This window comes from Glossina fuscipes, unplaced genomic scaffold, assembly GCF_014805625.2.
Source record: "Glossina fuscipes isolate IAEA_lab_2018 unplaced genomic scaffold, Yale_Gfus_2 149, whole genome shotgun sequence".
NCBI classification, from domain to species: Eukaryota; Metazoa; Arthropoda; class Insecta; order Diptera; family Glossinidae; genus Glossina; species Glossina fuscipes.
Window position 1 is genome coordinate 560,039 of NW_023998492.1, and position 18,122 is coordinate 578,160.

Consider the following 18,122-nt stretch of genomic DNA (forward strand, 5'->3'; position numbering starts at 1 on the left):
CAAGGGAGAGCTTTTGTTTTGTGCACATTCAATACGCATCTATTCTGTATACTGCGTGTATGTGTTTATTAATAGCGATTATTGTTTTTATTATCCAGTCTCTTTTAGAGTTAATGCAATTTATGCATTATATATATATATATAAGTGTATATGTAACATACTTATAAAACTTGAGTATATTTGATTAATTGAACATTTTTTTTTTCACGATCGCACTGGTTTCATTTCTATCCCCTCTTTCCTTTTTTTTTTTCTTTTTTACTTCTGCCTCGTTTGGACATATTTTGATCTGATTATCTCCCATGAAAACTCCAATCCACTTAGTCATATTATTACATTATTCTTCTTTAGAGAAATATCATGAAAACTCCACTCAACTTAATCACATTATTATATAATTCTTCCTTAGAGAAATGTCTATAGAAATTGAATAAAATTTCTCCGCGGATTTACATTGTGCGATCACAACCAATTCAATTCTCGGCTCAAACTCAACTGACTCATTATTCGCATGATTTTTCTCTTTTCTTTTTTTTTCCCCCTTTTCTTTATGTTGCTATATAGCAGCTAGCCGCTACTCTTGCAAAAAAAAGGAAATGTACCGCAAAATCATGCGATTTTGCATAACGGGATGCCGTTATTGCAATCTTTTCGGCTGACACGGACCGACCGACACCCTACCCTGAGTTTGTTCGCGGACGCTACAAGAATTTGGCTTGTTGTAAGATAGAGTTTCACACGTGTCAGTTGAGACAAGAAGGTGCATATAGTGCAGAAATAAAAAGTTTACAGCATTCTAAGCCTACTACGCACGCCATGTACGCGATATCATTAACGTTAGAGGTATGGTAACCAAGGAAACCTTTACTTGTCTGAGCCTTAAACCAAACAACAAGATTATTTTTAATGTCATTCATATTAATCACGCTATCATTTCTGTTGAAAAACTGTTGAAGTACCAACCTGTTGTAAGACATATAATTATGTAAAATATGGTTTCAATCATCCAACTTTAGAATGCAATAAAGATAGCAATTCGAAAGTTTGCTGTATGAAATGATTAAGAAATCTTCAAACTAAGCTAAGCTTAAATAACCTCATTTAAAAGAGGAGAGAGCAAACTACTTCAAGCATGAACAACACGAAACTCCTCAAGGTTGTTGTTTTCCGCAAATTGCGATGCTTTTCCCGATATTAACCAACTTACAAATAAACAAACATATACTGAAAAATAAAAGCAACCCCTACACCAACCCAATGGATAGATTCGAAATTAAGGCCAGTAATCTCCTCAATATATTACGAGGATGCATGTATTTTCGGCGTTTTTTCATTTGCAAAAGGCATTCATTGTGTAAAATTGGTACAATGTATATTAACCAAAATAGTTTCCAGCGTTTTCTATAATATTTTACAATTACAGTTGCGATTTTATGTCGAAAGATCTTATATTGGTTTGGCAGCGACCCATTTTCGCACTTCTTCAACTTTGATGACCCGCGTACCAAGCCATGCCATGTTGCACCGATCTGAAGTGGCAATCAGGACGCGCCATATCTAGTGAGTATGCAGGGTGTGGTAGAAGTTCCCATTCGACGTGCAACAGTGTGTCCCTGGGTCATTCTAACAACAAGTGGCCAAAATGCCATTTTCAGTCAATTTGCGAAGTAGCCATCTAAACGTCTAGAAATAGTTGATCCATCAACTGCTAAGCTGTCTGAATGTCCCTTGTGGTATTGAGGTAGGTTTTCATCCAAAAAGTCTTGGAATCCATTACTTTCGAGCTGTTTTGTTCCTCACGTATCAGTAATATTAAATTGAAAACTCTTATTTTATGTAGCGGAAGGTCAAAACCATCGACTTCAACCGTTATCTACACTGATGTTTTCCATGACTTTAATGCTTGGTCGGATCGAGTTCAACCGTTATGTACACTTGCGTTTTCCGTGACTTTCCAGATTCAAGACTCGAAAATTCAAGAGCGGGGATCTTTACCTACAAATAACACGTTTTCCGTACTTTCCTTTCGAAGACAAATTCACATGAAGAGGATGGACCAAAATCGTGACTATCAATATACTATTTGTGGGTTCAAACCTTTGTACGATAGAGTTTATTTTCAGAGTTTAGTAGCAATAGCGAGTACTTATTCGGTGAAGGCATAACACTTATCCACTGAACATGCATTCGCTGGGCTGCAATCACAACCTTCTTATTTCTTTCCTTCTTTCTCTATCAACCAAAAAAAAAATTATGCTGTAGATTGTTATGTTCGCCTTTATCTAATTTATTTACTATTTTTGTATATATTAAGTTTTGTTTCGCCACAATATTAATGATTCAGATAAAACACGTTATTGCAATCGCTATTCTAGCACATTTGTCTTGAGTTCCGCCAATCTGCCGACTTACTGCTACTGCTTCTTCCATTCGACTGGAATTCAGAGGCAGTAAAACTCTAGCGCTACTTTTCATGTTCCGTTTATGGTTCCTAACTGGTGAAAACAAGATTTCTTTCAAGAGGCCAACAAAAATAGAGTATACAGTTTACTTTTTACTTTTCTATGCGCATAATAGTATTAAACAATTTCTACAGGAATTCATCCAAATTAACTGTGAGAGAGAATAATTTTAACGTAAGATCTTATATATAAAATTAACATCTAAGTGAAGGATCGTTGTGTTATCCGAACGTCAATACCTAATCTCAGCACGATTTTTGTTGCGTAAAATGCACTGTCACAAATGTACTAGAACCTACTTGTTATATTTTTGAAGCTTTTTCCGAATGTAATCGAACTGGAAGGTGTGAAGTTATATTTAAATATAACTGGCAAAGATACAAACCAAATTTTTCTTGCAGAGCTCTGTTAAGCCGTTAACAGAATTCTGTTAAATGAAGTCTCGGAAGGATTTAAATCAAAATTCAGTTAAAATGAAGCTATTCGAGAATTTTTTTACAAAATATAAACAAAGCATGACTTTATATAAATTAATTAGTAATTTGAAAGGAAAACATTTTTACACTACGTCATAAATGAGGTTCGTAAAGCGAAAGTTTGCTTAGCTGCTACGGGCAAACCATGTCCTGTGAGAAAATCAAACTGTGGAGATCGGTATCGAACCAATGTTCTTGGTATTTCACTTCATCAAAAAATCTTCACATTTGATCAATGGTGGATACAGCAAAATATTCGTTGGGCATTGTAAAAATTTTCTAACCAGTCAGTCTTGTTCGACTGTCACTGCTGAAATTTGAAAAGAATCCTCCTGTAGTGGTATTCCACTCTACTACATTATATAAATATAAAATTCTTTTATGTGTGTCCTTCGTTTTTATTTTAACTTCGTTCGCCTGAGTGGCCGAGTAGCCCAAGAGTCTCAACTGGGAAGTGGTCGTGGTTTAGTCATAGTACTTCTAAAAAATATTAAATTCACCACGTCATCGAGGCCACCGTATTAACCCATTTTTACGCAGATAATACGTCTTCGTTTGAGGAATTTATTAAACAGGTTTATACATAATTTCGTATTTATTTTATCATTAACAAGCATAAAAACGCAAAAAGGTGATAGAAGGAAATTTAGTCACATGCAACGTGGGGTGAGCACGACCGAGTTTTTCCATTCTTGCACGTAAATTGTAATAATAATAAAGATGGAGAAATGGCAAAGTTATAGTGCGCCCTTATTTCCCTTCAATCCAATGCGAAGTAATCACAACAACGAAAGTGTTACGACAGGGTATACATTTCAAACGAAACAACTATTTGCAACAGAATATACCCAACTCGGCAATCTGATAGAACAAACCATCGCAGATAAAAAAGAGCTATTGTAACTAAAAAACGGCTGATTGAAACAGTAATCATGGAAATAAGATGCAGGAACCACAAAAGTGGACCAAAACGGCATAATTCCTGCGGAGGTAGACACCAGCAATCGATTGGTGAACGACCGGGGATCAGCCGGAAGCAATGTAGACATGGAAAAGTATGAGGAGAGTAATAACTGCACACACGACGCCCAAAATATCAAGGACCTTACAGTGCAAGAGAGAATGTCGGAGAAGATAAAAGTTGTGTTTAAAGCAGCCCTGATGGAATTTGAGAATGTTGGCGCTGAAATAAGGCCAACAATAGCTAGATTGTACCCTTCCCAAAAAGTAAGCAATGTAGTAACCGTATTGAACACTTGCTTAATATCCAGTCCTATAACCCACACGACGAAGAGATCAGATTGGGAGAAACACAAGAAAGGAGAAATCTCCTAAAAATAGCAAAAATGCTTAGAGTACGTACAACCGACCATATTACAGAAGGTGAGCTGCTTCTTAAGAAAGAGGAGAAACGCCAAAAATCTGTGGCGTATGCAGTAGGACCAATAAGATACAGAGGAAGTGCGCAGAGAAAGCAACAAAATATGAGTTCATGAAAAAACTTTCTACCAGAAATTAAGTAACGTGCCCCATTCACACCACACGTCTATAGTCAGTATGGATCTCTGGAGCATCCCAGGAAGCTATGATAAACAATCAATTTGGGTTGAAATAGAGCAAAAATACACTCAAGCTATACCATAAATGACATTTAATATAATAACAAAACGCAGATCGAAGAAGTTATGAGCAACACCCAAAATTGTAAAGCAAGCGGCATATGGCTGAAAAAGCTTTCTGCGATACATGAACAACTTGTCAAATGCTACATCCAGCTGTTACACACACCACAAAGCCTTTTTTAATTTTATGAAAGTAAAATCTATATATGAAATATGGCTCTTTTTGTTCATAAGCTGTCCTTTGGTTAGCACACAAGTATGCATACCAATTATTCGTTGTGTGTGGATGCGTTAGATGCTGATGAGTGCTTACATTCGAAGCATAACAACTGCGATAAGAACAGTTGGAACACTGATAAACGTTGTATTGATGTTTGAATAGAAGGTGTATGATCAATTTCTGGGTTGTATCACATTCGCCGAAACGAATAAGAACAGTGAATATATTCGATTAGCCGACATTTCCTATTAACATGATTTTTTAAATGAGAAAGTATCTCCTCCAATTTGTTACTTGAAAAGTAACAATCGTTAGACATGCACTTGTATAAGCCCAAAAAGGTTCCATTTGCAGGAAGAAGATCATATGTAAAGCGAGGCTCGTTCAACGTAGGTTCACATTGTGTATTCCTCATATGTTCAGAAGTTTGGCTTAGTTGTGTCAAATACGTTCCATCAATCTGTTCCTCACATTTTATGAATTTCAGTGAGTCTAGCTTCGATGCTGTGCTTGACATTCGCAGCAAAAGGATCCTTGCTTATCAGGCTGTGAACCACAGTCATAAAAATGATTTCTGTTTTGTTTGATTATGGAGCAACATCGATTCTTTCACTTCATCAACAATTTCAGTATCTTCGGCACGTCGCTCATTTGAAAATGTCTCTTCCGTTTCATCTGCGCTTTTTAGTTCTTCTTGCAGAATAGCAATCGTTTCTTCATTACTTTTTAAATCTGTTGACATTAAGTTTGAAGCTCTTTCATTGCTCTGCATTTTCGACGCTATTTGTTGTATAGCCGCTAAAATATTGTTTTTTAAATTACCCTCGGCAGTTTCGCTTGAGTGGTGCTTCTGGTGCTCGCGTAAATGTTTAAACACAATTGCTTCGCTCAGTTGAACATAGCTACTTATAAAACAATAATACAAATAGATGACGGTTGCATTAGGTAGATAGCGATACATTACTCGTCCGTTTGCTTTATGGCATTTCTTTGAATTTTGCTGATGAGGCTGAATATCAGCACGAAATGGTTTGTTAAATGAACATTAAGTACACATGTAGGCGTATTCGCCAGTATGTTTGTTTGCAGGAGTGGTCATATAAACTCGTGAAAAAAAACAAGTCACCTTAAAGCGAGTCAAATAGAAGTTAGAAACTCCTTGAAATTCTGCAGAATTTATGTGTAAGATTAAGTCATCTAGCTTAGCCATAGTCAAGCGAGACACATACGATTCAGTTTTGGGCTTCCGTATGCAGTGGTTGATTAAATCGGTTGCTTTTGCAAGACAAAGAACACAGAAGTGGGGTTCAATTCAGCAATTTAGTAGTTATTGTTAGCTGTAGTGCGGTTTTTAATATCTGCAGTGATATTCTGATTTCCATCATTTGCTATGATAATGGGTCCTATCTCAACCAACAATATGTCTAATTCTCTGCATCCCATAGGTCCAATGTCTATATGACTCAGTTTAGATGACTCTTCACAAGAGCCTCACTTCTCAAAGTTGTTAGTTCATCAGATGCAAGTTAACATTCAATTCTCAGTTTCAACCATTCCATAATACATTTATATTTTCGGTTAATCTTGTCTGCGGTTGGAGCAGTACTTGCATCTCGATCGCTAGAATCAGCAGTCCGCAAAACATAAGCATCCTTTTCAATAGCAGACTTCGTTCCACGAATAGACCGTTGCATGTAAGTATTACTATTAGCAGGGTAAAAGAGTTGATGAGAAGTACTATCAGTTGTAGAATATTGGTTGCGATTTATGGAACGATCCGGGTAAAAACTACTTGTGATGGTTTGAGTAGTTAAGTTGTGGGAGGTATTGGGAGTTGTTTCCAGCGCCAACTGATTTACATGGGCAATCCTGTTGCTTATGACAGCCGCGTTTGTTTGAGGCTCTTCTCCCCTAATAGATGCTTTGCATTTTTGTTGGGTTTGGAATATTTTAAGCAATAATAATAGGAAGTTCTCTAATTTATGCCCTCGATATAGCGATTCGAATGATGCTAATAATTCGTCGATACTCATATTGTCAGTTAGCGATTGCGCCAAACTGTGATTGCTAATACTTTGATTCTGATGAATTTCAGTTCCGTGCGCAGGGTTGTGTATGGTATTCAAAAAATTTACGGAATGTTTACGGTTCTTACTTTTCAAATTATTTAACATAGCAATTGCTTCTTCTTCATCGTCCATTTTCAATCACTGTGAATTTTTTATATATTTTCCTGTTTATATTAATCAGAGAATTTAAAACAGGCACATATTTATATAAAGCGTCCATTTTATTATATACGAAAACTTTATATCCTACACATTTCGCATTTTTGTATGGTACACTAAGTTTGTACAGATGTATCGACTAACGATAAACAAACCTTTTAATACACCGATTCAAGTGAAATCAAGTTCTGAAGAATGACCATAACCAAATAATAGGTCCATTGCGTAAATATCCCCAAAGAGCCAATTTTGTTTTGCGTACGGAATGCATATTTCTGCCTATAAATAGGGAGGATTTTGGAATTTAGGGATGGGGCGATAGTCTGAACAAGAAAGCCTGCGTCGTCTTTTTCCCTTATTTGTACTCCCAGCATATATAAACACTTTTTTTCGAATATTCAGTCTTTGATTCTTCAAGAATTAGTGAAATAGTTCAATTGCGTATTGCAAAGCTTGGTTCGTTGAAGATATGTGAAAGTAAGTAAAAGGCGAACAAGTGGAGGAGAAGATAAGAAATTTATCTAGCTTTAGTTCAGAACGCAAAGCAGTAAAATCTCAGCGGTAGTTAATGTTGTTATCAATAATAACAGAGACAACTAATGATAAGATGGTATAAAACTTTTTGCATATTGTAATTGTTATTATTATTAATTTAGCCAGAGAATAAAACCTAGGACTAAAGTCTTAAAGCACTAGCATCTAAGACTATCGACTTTTATTAAAAATTCTACCATACTTAAGATTTGAACCCGCTACTATTGAGTTGCTAGTCGACACTCTTTGCCTCCACGGTTTATTTTGTATAAAATACATTGAATATATTTGTATTATTATGTATTGAATGTTTTGCATAAAATGACAAACAATCCAGTGGTTATAACCTAAAAGAATTTGAAACTAAAGTTTAAGCAAGCCTTGCATTTAAAAACGTCGGAAACACTTCCCTCTATTTAGGAATTTACAAGTATTTGTTCGTACGGGCATCAAGCTGTTAAATTGGAAAGCTGCTTTAAAAAAAGTATTTAACTGCAGTGTCCAAGCTCTCAGCAATGTTAATGGAGAGTATTTTAGCGTTGTTCGTAAATAACATTGCATAACTTGGGGAGTTTGGACACTTTATCAAAGTCATCCGCCACCGTGTATATTGCAATCCATAGCATTATTTATACGACCAATGCGACGATTGGGAGCTCCATTACCGCCCTGACCACCATCTCCTCTTCCGCCACCACTGTTACCACCCAAACCCCAACCTGTATTCCGTCTTATATTATCGCGTCAAGACGCAAATAAAGTTTGAAAACTAAGAAAACATATCAGAATGTAATCTACATTTTCCTGAATTCCAAAGCAAAGTTTGAATACTTACTAATGAACTACCACAAACCACAGACCGGTAACGGTGTCAATTATGCGGCTCAAATCCCAAGAAATTGTCAATTTTAATCTGACATGACCACAAAAGAGCACATGGTTGTAAAAACTAGAACTTAATTCTTACTAATTAAAAGTAAGTGGCACTTATTTTACATGCGCGAAGTCGATCCTATTTCTCTTTTGCACTCGTCACAACGCCGCATTAATATTTAAAGTGCGTTTTAATTGATCGTTTGTTTCAAGTGCGAATTACCTTAGACGAACACATCCAAAATTCGATGCAAATCACTGGGTAGACGAATTATTGTTACTCATGATCTTCGGTTTCATTATGTTCAGTATATTATGTTTGGCTTGAAACCATTTACCTTACGACGCAATATCAAAAAGACTTTTCAAGTTATCTTTGCTTTCGTGAAATTTTTGTTTTTAATTTTCTTTTTATTACATTATTACATAAACTCCGAAGTTAATCATTTTAATTAAAAAATCGGCTAGCTGAACTACGAGTTTTTCTGTAATATATCAAGAATTCAGTTTGAAAACGACGGTCAGTGCCAGAAGGCATAGATACGTGCAAGATATTACAATGGAACCAGTCGCTAAGCCATATAGAATTATATACCATTTGTGGTGCAGGGTATATTAAGTTTGTGCTGACGTGTGTAATACTCAGAGGGACTTAGAGCGACCCACCTCTTATTATACCGATTTAAGCTTGTCTGCCCGTCTGTGTGGTCTGTCCGTCTAAATTTGTGTTCAAACTGCAGGTTGCAATGTTTGAGATTCTTTGATAAAATACAGTACACTGGCATGTTTTGATCCGACGGCAAAGACTATTAAAAATGGTTCGGGTCGGGTTACTTTTTCCCCCACTTCCTATACAACGCTTTACTTTGAAAAACTGTTGTATGGGGAAAAAGTGCAAATTTCAAAATTTCTCGACAAAAAGTGCTGAGTAATAGTATTTCTACATTCTAAATTAGTTTAAAAATTTGAGATCGCCCGAGCATTTTTTCCAACCCTCATTTATATAGCTGTTCCCATGAAATCTGTGTGAAAATTGACTCACCATAGTAAATTGACAAAGAAACCGACCTCACTAAATTTCGACCAGGTAGATCTCTGTGTTGGATACCAACAAAATGGCCAAACTATTAATGTTTCGTGATGAAAATTTGTTTTTAGGGTAATTTGACAGTAGAAGTAAATGGACCAAACTTGAACCACATGGTTCCATTTCTTGGACCGCACTCCATATAAGACTTCCCGTGAATAGTAGGCCCCTCTAAGAAAGATTCAGTTTTTAATGTTTTATGATTAAAATTAGTTCATAGTTGCGATTGAGTAAGAAACTTAACAATGTGAAATTCGAATCAGATAGGTCTACTCCTTAGACCCAAACATGAAATCGTCTTTCTTATATAGAAGTATATATTCTAATTTTCCATCATCGAAATTGGAAAACAAGGAAATTTTTCGAAAGCAAAGTTTGTTAAATTTGGATCGAATCATGAGATATTTTGAACATCCTTCGATATGCGATTCATGAAAAGCATCCCTTTGCCTGAAAATAATACGTGACTTTTAACTTATTACCAAAGCGAGTGAATAACTGTATTAGCCGAAGCTGTATAGGGCATTTAATTGTCGGCCTTGCCCGCCTATAATGTGCTTAGTTTTTTCCGTTTATTTATTTTGTTCGTTTTCTAACTTTTGTCACTTTATGCTGAAAATGCAATCCTATGTGTATAATATTTTAGTTAGTGATAATAATGAAAACATCTGCGATCCCCAATTTACATGTTACTGGTTTACGTAGTACGCATCTATACTTTAACCTATAAGTCTTCTGACAATAAAGTATGTAAATTCTTCTGACAATAAGTATATAAATTTGTCTGAAATTCCTACTTGATGAAGTCACGTCTGTCCACTGTATGTCTGCGCGATATTTGCCGTTAGCACTCTCCTGGTCGCAAAAATGAAGATGTCGATTTCAAATTTACATTGGGAGTTTATGCATGCAGCTTGGTATTGAAAATGGACGAAGTCAGAGCACAAGCCCGCAGTGGAGCCCATACTGAAGGCCACTCCGCTTCTTTAACCAAAAATTTCGCACATTCCTTAAATGACGAAATATAATCTGACTCCGCGATTATTTTTTTCTTAACAATACCACAGATATATCAAATAGAAGAAGAAGAAGAACTTGAACACGTAGTGGTGGGCATGTGAGATGCAAAATTTCTAACTAGAAGCTTATTACGGACTGTTAATACTGTAAAATAACAAGTAAATCAGATAATTTTTAATAATAAAAAATTTCTTTGTATTTCTTAATATGAAAATTTTTATTGAAATATGGCCGAGCATTTGGCGAACGTAAAATCTAGAATTCTTCAATGTTTTCGTTTAACTGTTCATCTTATCTGTTGTGAATATTATTTTCCTTTATTTTCCTTTCCGAGCTCAAATAGGTATTTTTTTAAACACATAGGTATTCATGTATAGATCACATGTGTATGTATTACTTATCCCTATTTGCTCCCTCTTGTACCAATATCTCTTCCTGACCATCCTTGTGACTACGTGTATAGGTAACGGTTGCACGGTTAAACCGCTACAAAAAGTGCAATTTATAGTGCACTTCCGATGGGTGCCTGGCGAGCTGAGTATGATGGGCTGTCTCTAGGTTTGAAAGACAAGAGAACCTTTTGAGAAGGGCGATTCAAGACACATAACCGCTGTAGAGACCACGGGTGGCAAGCAAAGACAGTAGAAACCAATGAGAGAATACAACATTCACGCTTTGGAGTCAGATATAGCACTGGGATGTCATGCACAATCGTGGACGTTGCTGTGGCGGGTCGCTCTACCGCTTTGGAGAAACAAACACACTTACATTACTGGGGTACCCAGGGAGTTTGAGTCCCAGACGATATTGAAAAAATACTGTCGAAGAATCCAAACCAGCGCGATCGCGCTGTTTAGATTTTATGTCGAGAAAACCCAGACGGTATTGAAAAAACAGCGCGATCGCGGGATTCTTCGCCAATATTTTTGCAATATGATTTGTTTCTTAAGTTTTACTCACTAAATAAATGTAATATTTTAACTTGTTATGACTTTAAACTGACTCATCAAAAATTTCTAATTAAGTCATTGTGTGTTAAAGTTAAGTATTAATTAAAGTCAGGAATCGTTCTAAAAAATAAATGTGCTGGAAGAGAAATGGTATTAAAAATAAAATTCTTTGTTATCCTAATATTTTTTATAAGTTTCTCGACTCGAAAAGGAAGATCATGTGATCCGCTGCTCATGCGTCATCAGAATTTACAGACATCACATGATTTGAGATTGCCAATCTCCTTGCAAAATTTTTCCAAATGTCTTATTCTATTATTGCTATGCCGGCGTACGTTTATCCTTGTCATATTAAACCATTCGACATTTTTGAACTCATCACGCTATCGGAATTGGAGATCTTTTCTGCATGGTCTCCTCTCAAGTTCAGTTCAGTTATCTTCCGTATCCAGATGGTATTGCATACTGTATTCTCAAGAATTGTGCGAATATTTTTTGCAATCCCTTGATGCATGTACAACATATGATAACAATTTCCGTAAGGTTGGTTACTTTCCCTTATCATGGAAAATTAGTTTTATTATTCCTTTGTATAAAAGTGGTTCTATGGACAACATTAATAAAAAATTCATTGTCCTAATAAACCTTATAATGAACAAAAAAAAAACTCAATTCTAGAAGTCCTAAGGAAACACTTTTTTAGAACGCTCTAGCAATACCCTCATTGACCATTGTTCTAATTACAGCGATATTTTTGGGGTGAGAAAATGAAACAATAACTACGAACAATTTTCATAAACAAAAATTGAGCTTAAAGATGAACAACAGGTGTACATTAAAAACTATCGTATACCGCACAATTACAAATACGAAAATGAGAAGTCCTTAAACTAATTGGCGACGTTAAAGTTGAATCTTCACACGAGTGCAAAAGTCCTGTACTGTTAAATCCCAATAAGTCTCCTCCAAATTTTGAAAGCAAAAAATGGGAACTAGTTATAAATTATAGGCAGATAAATGTGAAAATGGGGCCTGATAAATTTATGCAACACCTACTCATGAAGACCGTGCAAAAAAGTTTGCAGCTCTCTGCAGTTATTACTGATGATTTGTTAAAAATTTCTCTGAATGTTCAAGACATCTTATAAGATTTTTTAGGAAAAGAGTAATGTTCAAATAAACAGACAATTGTGAGACAGCGTTTCAATACCTGAAAGAAGCTCTTATGAGTGTTACATCACTTCAATATCCAGGCTTTAAGAGACAATTTTGTATAGCTACTGACGCAAGCAAAGAAGGCGCCAGTATGTTACTCACACACGAATATACTGGAAAACATTACCAATACCTTATGCTTCAAAAATATTTACTAAAGTTGAAAGTGATAAATCTACCATTTGACAGGAATTGTCCATATATTTAGATCAATGATTACAAAGAATGCCAATGACAATAGTACTTCAAAGAAGCATCGTAAATTATATAAATTGAATATATGCTGATTTCCGATTATACTATAAAACAAAGACTACCAGCGGAAAACGTTATATCAAACGAGTTAAATCTATACTGGCACATATGCTCGTCAATGACTTGGAAATTTGCAAATGGCAATACTAGTGGGGACATTTTCGAATTTATCTCTGTTAACGAATTTAAAAACATGCGCAAGTAAGTGAATAAATTTAAAATAGCGCTACTAAATGAAATACTTTGTTTCGCTTTGTTTTCGGCATGCTCTATATGTAGGTGTCTACTCTAAGATGAACCAAGGGTGGTGGAAATGTGGTTTCTACCTACCAAAGAGAATCCTATGGGGGGTGGGCTAGTAGTGTGTGCCACACTGAGTTTCCCCTTGGGTAGGACTTGAGCTTTATGTTAAGGAAGCTTCACTCTCTTCTGAGGCGAACCCAGACTAATTGATTAGTTGCCTTTGCCAGTCTGGTTTTCTCCTTATAAACACCCAACCTAAGGGTTGTGGATTAAGAGTCTTTTACGCCCAGAATTTGCTCTTGGACAGAACTGCATTTTGTCCCATTTGTTATAATTTTAATAAAATAACAAAATTGCCTAACTTATTTCGTACTTACCCCATTGACTGCTGAAGCATAGTAAAGGAGTGATCAACCTTTGTACCATCCTCTTATAAGTTTCCACACTGTGCTGCTTTGCACATGGATGATCTATGTATGATTATGTAAGTGAGGGCAGATTTTGTGACATTTGTGAGAGAATATATTAGGTATGTACCACTTGAGTGTAAGATCTAATAACTGCACGTAAAAAAAGCATAGGATTATAATTGCTTAAGAAAATAAAAACAATTTTCGCATGTGCCAATCCTGCATGACCAAGAATCTAAGATATAAATCGTTGATTTAAGTAGGATGTATGGAGTGTTTGAAATCAAGCAAATAAAGTACTGACCCTCGTCAATCAATGTCTGTATAGTTTTAGCATATATCGAATGTGTATGTATTACTACTGTATATGATAGCAATAATTGTATTCACAGGGATTAAACGATAATGATTTAGAATATGTGATAACAATGCATGTAAGTAGTTTAGATCCGTGTAACAACAAAGTGAACATGATGCAATGATGGCTGAATTAATGGCAAGGATCAAATGGTTGCAAAGGACGTCGTAATGGAGTGTTTGATTTATTACAAGTGCTTAGTAAGCTCGCGACCGTGACCAAGGTAGTTTAGCAATCTACAAATTACTATATATTGATCTAATAAGTCTGTCTGGCAACTCTGTCGCGCGGTATAGTCGTCTATATTTTGTTTCGGCAATTAATATTTTAATTTTGTGTTGAATTTCGCGGCTATTCTGCCTTATGGTGTGTGAATTTATAATATACTTTGAGAAGAAAGCGAGTGAATTCAAAGTAAAAGAAATATTTTTTCTTTACGCTTTGATTCATTGGATTTTTGCAAACAAAAATTTTGAGCTCTGATATAAATCTCTCTTTTTTTTTTTTGTTTTCTCTCTTTTCCTCTGTCATTTTTTCGCTGTTTGTAGTTTCTTTTGCTATTGATCTCTCGTTACAGTGTCAGCGTAACAGAGAAGTTTTGCACAAATTGGTTAATAAATTTTTATGTTCAGGATTTTTTTTAGCGATTTGTGTGTCTGTTCTTCTTAATCCACAACTGTCTTTTTGATTGGACATGGAGTGTTTATAGACACCTTGTCGGGCGAAAGCGGGCCCGGAATCTGATAGATTTGTTTCTTGTTGGCTCTGCGAGCGCTTTGGTCATGCAAAGTGTGCCGGTATTCTCGGCCGTGCTGCTGACGCAGTCGCTGACCCGTCTAAAGGCTTAAGATGGTCATGTCCTGACTGTAGGCAGCGGGACATTGATTTTTATAAACCTTTCACGGAGACCCCTTATGGTTTCTCGGAATTGAGTAGAAATCTCGGCTCCTTGTGGGAAAAGTTTGAGCTCATTAAGTCTAGGTTTGATGAGTGTCGTTTTATTGGACACTCATCTTCTACTCGTAGCGTAGCGTGTGGGTCGTCACCTCTGGCTTTCTCCAATTCTGATTCGTTGGTACAAGTTACCGCTCCCTCTAACTCTAAAATGAACAGTAATGTTTCCGATATTGCTGAGTCGGTTGGTAGCAAAACAGTTACAAACAAACCGACAAGTCCTTCTGTTTTAAGCTACGCTGAAGTGGCAAGGGTATCTCCGCCCAGAGCTGCCACTCACTCTAATCAAGCACCATCGCCTAAAAGTAATGAAGAGAAAAATAAATCATCCTCTCTTCCTGGCTGTTCGCGTGTGAATGTTGGTCACCAGACTCGGCAAGTCTCACAAGCTGCCGGTACAAGGGCGATAACCCCATCTATATTCTCCTCAACTCGAAACACTCCTACCGTGAACCCCCCTCCTGTTCCAAATAATGACATTTGCTTGACGGCAGTTCCTCTCAGAAAAGCAATATTTGTGTCAAGTGTGGCACCTGAAACATCGGTGGATAACATAAAAAGTTATCTGGCGACGAAAGTCCCATCAGTCAACTTAAAGCGCGTTAGAATCTTCAAAATGGCTCCTTCTCAAGCTAGGGCAATCTCCTCTTTTAAAATATTAGTTCCGACTGAAAACAGTTATATGTTGTTAAACAAATCACTGTGGCCAGTAGCATCCTTAATTAAGGAATTTATCCCTCGAGATCGTCCCCGTAATACCAAGGCAATAGTCTTGTCGCCTTCAAAAAACTAATTGTTTCTTCAAGCCCACTATCTCTCATTTATCAAAATGTTAGGGCCCTAAATCCGAAAATTCGTTCCACTTTTCTAAATTCGGTGAGCAAGGAGTTTTCCTTTACTGAAACTTGGCTAAAACCCGATCTACATTCGTCGGAACTTTTTCATAATTCTGTCCAAGTCTTTAGAAATGATCGAGTGAATCGCATTGGTGGTGGTGTATTAATTGCCATATCTGCGTCAGTCCCGTCCAATTTAATTGAATTTCCCACTTCTCCTGACGTTGAATTTATCGCTATTCATGCGAATATGCCTGATAAACATCTATTTATAACCTGCTCCTATATTCCTCCAAATTCTGATATCTCCATTTACAGGAAACACGCTGCCCTCATTTGTGAAGTGGCCAAGCGGTCTAGACCCACCGATTTGGTCGTTGCATTGGGTGACTTCAATTTGCCTCAAGTCACTTGGTGTAACACTGATAATTCTGGCTGTTTGGTTCCTACTTCAACGTCTGATAGGGCTGTTGTGTTCTTTAGTGAATTGTTTGATCATAATTTGGGTCAATATAATCGTACCCCTAATTGTCATGGTAGACTGCTTGATCTCTGCTTTGCCAATTTTCCCGAGATTTATGTAAATCGTTGTCCACCTTTTAGTTTACCTGAGGATCCTTATCATCCATCAATATGCATTTCCTTTCATCATATTAATGATGGTTTGTTGAAATGCCTTAATGTGCCAAATCAAACTTTTTTAAATAATTATTATGATTTTCATAAAATCAATATTGTATTACTAAAACATCGTCTTTCACATTTGACGCTTGATTTCTCAACTGATAGTATTGAAAGCTGATTGTCATCGTTCTACAATACATTAAATCTAGCTATTGCTGCATCTGTTCCGATCAAGCAGTGTCGACCTCGAAGCAAGTGTCCCCCGTGGTTTTATAAGACATTTAAATATAACAAGAATAGAAAAAACTCGCTATTCAAAAAATATTCAAAAAGTGGCTCTGCGCTCGACTATGTCGCTTACTCGGTGGCGAGGCATAGATTTAACTCCCTCAACCATCATTATTACTGCAGATACCTTCAGCTCATTAAATCCTCTCTGTTTGCTAATCCTAAATTCTTCTTTAAATTTGTTAACTCTAAAAGAAAAATTTCCACATAACCCTCTCATGTTTCTTTTAATGGCTCTGGTTCCTCGGATGATTTTGAAATCTCAAATCTATTTGCTGAGTATTTCCGACGAAACTTTTCGATTGCTAATTTCGATTTATCAGCAAACTACCCATATCCTATAACTAACTCGGTTTCAATACCTAACTTGGTTATTTCGGAAGATGATGTTTTCAAAGGGTTGAGTTCTCTAAAATACAGTTGTTCGCCTGGACCTGACGGAATTCCATCATGTGTACTTAAATCTTGCGCTGTCGAGTTGTGTGGTGTGATCTCAAAGATTTTCAACATGTTCTTGTATTCAGGTGTTTTCCCTCCATGTTGGAAGAGTAGTTTCCTTATTCCTATCCACAAGAGTGGAAGTCGACAATTTGTTGAGAACTACAGGGGCATAGCCAAGTTGAGTGTCTTGCCCAAGTTGTTCGAGCGTATTGTGACTCAGCATTTGGCCTTTGCCATTAACTCCTATGTTTCTCCGCACCAGCACGGCTTTCGGAAAGGGCGATCTACAGTCACCAACTTGTTAGAGTTTACCTGTCATGTTTTCAAGGCTTTTTCTAGTGGCTCTCGCACAGATGTTATTTACACTGATTTAAGCAAAGCATTTGATATGGTTAACCATAGACTACTTATCTTTAAACTCCAAGCCTCTGGTTTCCCACCCTACTTAGTGATATGGATAAGCTCTTGTCTGCACAATAGATCCTTCAGGGTTTTGTTTAACTTCATCACTTCCGATGAATTCCCCGTTACGTCTGGCGTACATCAAGGAAGTCACTTAGGTCCCATTTTATTTAGTTTATACATTAACGATCTCCCATCGGTGGTTAATTCCAGCCAGATCTTAATGTATGCTGATGATGTGAAACTGTTTTCTTCCTTCTCTGTTGATTCGCAATCACATCAGCTACAAGGTGATTGGGATAATTTTGTTGCATGGTGCTCTTTGAATCTTCTGAAACTAAATCTGAGTAAATTTAAGAAGCTTTCATTCTCAAGAAGAAAGTCATTCATTACTCAGTATTTCATAGATTCGCATAAGTTGGAGGACGTCGATTCGATCACAGATTTAGGCGTTCTATTTGACCATAGGTTACGTTTTAACTTGCATATTGATCTCTCGATTAGCAAAGCTAGGTCCGCGCTTGGTTTTATAAAAAAGTGGTCCAAAGAGCTTGATGATCCCTATATTACGAAAAGGCTGTACATGTGTTCGGTTAGACCCATACTCGAGTATGCCTCAGTTG